The following is a 4062-nucleotide window of genomic DNA, read 5'->3' as shown; positions in this document are numbered from 1 at the left end:
AGGATGGTATATATAACATCAAACATTAAGAAGCCACCTCTTCTTGGGGACAAGGAATGACTCCTCTTTTACCAATTCCCTTACAAAAGAATCTTCCATTCTCCAGTCAGAGTTGACTGCATGGCAGGACAGCAGGGGTGGGGGTTAGGGAGAGTGCATTTTGGGGTTAATGATCATGTTTTGTTTGTTTTTTTGTCTTTTTAGGGCCACTTCCGAGGCTTATGGAGATTCCTAGGCTAGGGGTCTAATCGGAGCTGTAGCCACCAGCCTACACCACAGCCACAGCAACGCAGGATCCGAGCCACATCTGAAACCGACACCACAGCTCACGGCAACGCCGGATCCTTAACCCACTGAGCATGGCCGGGGATCGAACCCTCAACCTCCTGGTTCCTAGTTGGATTCGTCAATCATTGAGCCATGATGGGAACTCCTATGATCATGGTTTTGAAGGCAGCCGGTCAACCTTTCTGCATGATTTCCTCTAAGACATGTGTCTCTCTGATCTCTTGTATCCAGATGGTGGTTGAAATAAGTCCATATGTGACCATGCACGGAGAATTGTAACACAATGAGAAGTTATAGGAAGCAGGAACGTAACCAGAAGGAAGGCAGAAGAGGGATGCCAGAGAAATTGACCAAGAATGATAGAGGCTGTATAGTGAGAGGATGGGCTGTCTAAAAAAGGATGTTCTAGGGGCTTGCAAAGGGCAGTGACGAAAGGACAGGACACCACCAAGGAAGTGGTAGCAGAGATGAGATGGGGACATCGCAAGAGAGGGTGGCCAAGAGCCGGGAACCCAGAGTCTTGGATGGGTCCCTGCTGTGCACGTTAAAATCTGCAGGAGTTGATGCAAAGGGCCAGAGTAAGAGGCAGATCATGGATGCTGGAAGGAAGAGAACAAGAAGGTAGGTAGATGCAGAAACAGGGAGGAGAGATCTGGTATATCTGCCATAATTGAGAGAAAAAGGCTTTTCCCAGGAAGCGATTTCACAGAGGCATTGGGGAATGAGAACATTCCAAAATCAGATAAGCTCTTTAAAAGTCAATGTTTATTCCATTAAAAAATGCTCAAGAACCTTTAAAAAGGTCCAAAGACCTAAGGAGATCCAGGTTGCGGAGAAGATCAAAGAGGCAGCTGCTCACTCTTGGTAGGTCCATTGCTTCCGCCTAAACATCAACGTGTTCAATTCTGTACCCCCAAGATTCTTCCGCCCGGAGAGCAGCAGGTTCCTCCGGCTTCCCACACACCTCATCAGAAACCACCACTCCCAGAGCGACGAGAAAAACAAGGGCAGTGGACACAATAGTCATTGCCAGGGTTAACAGTAGACGGTCCCGAGAGATAGCGGCCATCGCGATTCCAAAAGTCAGTACGAGTAATCCAGCAAAGAATAAAAAGAACACTTTGCAGAATCGATAGGAACACTTGACTTGGGTTATTCTTGGCAACCAGGTCAGTTGTCTATCAACTCGAGGTGAAGAGATCATGATGAGTCTTTTCTGCAGGATTTTGAGGAAGAGAGAAGGTGAGAGAAATCAGCAGCTTGACTGGGAACCTATCTTCCTAGTTTGAAGTGACATCACTTTTATTTTTCATCTTTAAATTATGGTAGAGTTGATTTACAATGTTGTCAGTTTCTACTCTATAGCAAAGTGACCCACTTATACATACATATATATTCTTTTTCGCATATTTTATATCATGTTCTATCACAAGTGACTGGATGTATTTCCTTGTGCCATACAGCAGGACCTCATTGCTTATCCATTCTATTTATTTTTATTTTTTAATTTAATTAATCAATTTTTTCCCCCGCTTTTTAGGGCCACACCAGCGGCATATGGAGGTTCCCAGGCTAGGGGTCCAAAAGGAGCTATAGCTGCTGACCTACACCACAGCTCACCGCAATTCAGGATCCGAGCCATGTCTGTGACCTACACCACAACTCATGGCGATGCTGGATCCTTAACCCACTGAGCGAGGGCAGGGATCAAACCCACAACCTCATGGTTCCTAGTCGGATTCGTTTCTGCTGCGCCACAACGGGAACTCCTGCTCATCCATTCTAAATTTGATCTTTTGCACCTACCAACCCCAAACTCCAGTCCACACCACTCCCTCCCACCTCCCCCCTTGGCAACCACAGGTCTCTTCTCCATGGGAGTGACATTGCTTTTAGATGTTTCGAATTCTATGAATTACTTGCTAACTTGAGTTAGCAAGTGTCCTGGTTGTGTAACAAAAAGGGCTAGATATTAAGATAATCTGGGAGTTACTAGAAAATCAGGGATGATTAGTATGTAATCCTAAATTACTTTAAATATTTTGATAATCTACACGAAGATATCTATTACAAACTTCTGGATCCTTTTCAGAGAGAGCTTTTTTTTTTTTTGGTGTTTTGTCTTTTTAGGGCCCCACCCACGGATATGGGAGTTCCCAGGCTAGGGGTCGAATCAGAACTACAGCTGCAGGCCACAGCCACAACAACGCAGGAGGGATCCGAGCCACTTCTGCGACCTACACTACAGCTTTGGGCAACCAAGTCCACTGAGTGAGGCCAGGGATCAAACCCGCCACCTCATGGTTCCTAGTCAGATGCCTTTCTGCTGTGCCACAATGGGAACTCCAAAGAGACCGCTTCTGAATTGAGTACATCATGTAGTCCTGGGATTTGCTAGGGGACAGGTCAAGACTCAGGACACGCATTGCATTTTGTGAGAATATCAGTATTACTTGGTGGTGTATGTAAGACTGACTCATTCAGATGTAGATGAAATGGAACACAAACAAGAGCCCCGTTATTTGATTGAGACACAGACGTCAGGGAATACATGCTAAAAGCAACATGCACTCCAGACACAACATAAGGGAACTCTGACCTGCAGCACAGGGACTTCTTTTTCCCCCCTGCTTTCCTTTATTACTATGACAGAGTTCATCAATTTTCCTAATTTGGAGCTATCCTTGTCTTCCCGAAATATTCATATTGATCAAACTATACAAGAAGGAGTTCCATCGTGACTCACCAGGAACAAACCCGACTAGTATCCATGAGGACATGGGTTCAATCCGTGGCCTTGCTCAGGAGGTTAAGGATCCGGCATTGCCATGAGCTGTGGTGTAGGTCGAAGACATGGCTCGGATCCTGCATGGCTGTGGCTGTGGTGTAGACTGGTGGCTGCAGCTCTGATTCTACCCCAAGCCCTGAAACTTTCATATGCCACTTTGTACCAGGTATGGCCCTAAAAAGACACACACAAAAAAAAATCTCTCCGATAACCTAAGACATCACAAAGTTATGGTAAGTGACCAATTAAGAGAATATGTTTTATATACATAGAAGATAGAGGGTTAATTAGCCTTGTGAACAAAGAATATTGACAAAAGAAAGGAAAACAAAAGGCATAGCAGGAAACGCACACATGAGGAATTTCAATGTTCAGGAAATCCAAAAATATGCGCCTGACCTCATCTAGTAATGATAAGAATGCCTGCAGTGGTTTCCAAAGGCACAACTACGATTATAGGGACAAAAAAGGAGATTTCTTTACCTCCTATTAAATGCAGCTCTTGAACAGCCAAAAGACTCAAACGCCTTTCAAGACGAAACACCCAGCACAGCTCTTTGTGTTTCTTTTATAAGAGCAGGATCTTGATTGGATAACTGCAGTAACATGCAGTCACAGGACAAGCCATTTCACCCATCAGCTTAGCTTGCTCCCAATTAATCCATTAGTAGAAGATGCTGGGGGTGCTGAGAAAGCTCCTTAAGGGAGATCCTGGTGATCAAACCCCTGCTATGCAGTGGTTAAGGAGCCTGCGCTTATGTGAAACACCAGAATATCATAGGTCTGCTGTCCCCTGGCTCTTGATGGTGGTGGTTTCATTTGGCTTCATCTGAGGATGCTTTGGTCAAGGTGGGGGAAGGCAGGCTGCTTCTCACCCAGTTTTACCAGGGTTTCTCAACTGCCCTGAGCCTGAGAATCCCCGAGGCTCTTACTGAAAACTCAGTTCACCTGGTGCTTCACGGAGGCCTGAGCAGAGGGACCAGGAG

General features: G+C 45.5%; 1 long non-coding RNA gene across 1 annotated transcript; it reads right to left on the bottom strand.

Annotated features, from left to right (window-relative positions):
- Positions 1-1031: 1031 nt before the first annotated feature.
- Positions 1032-3621, bottom strand: LOC110260131 (uncharacterized). Its single transcript, XR_002342981.2, has 2 exons — positions 3560-3621; positions 1032-1504 (listed from the first exon to the last, which is right to left on the bottom strand). It is a non-coding gene; the product is annotated as an uncharacterized LOC110260131 (long non-coding RNA).
- Between the last annotated feature and the right edge of the window lie 441 nt (positions 3622-4062).

Source organism: Sus scrofa, chromosome 3 (genome assembly GCF_054392235.1).
Source record: "Sus scrofa isolate SSC_HxYL_T2T_F1_AM1 chromosome 3, Sscrofa_HxYL_maternal_Yorkshire_Landrace_v2.0, whole genome shotgun sequence".
Classification (NCBI taxonomy): domain Eukaryota; kingdom Metazoa; phylum Chordata; class Mammalia; order Artiodactyla; family Suidae; genus Sus; species Sus scrofa.
This window is presented reverse-complemented; position numbering and strand designations above follow the sequence as displayed.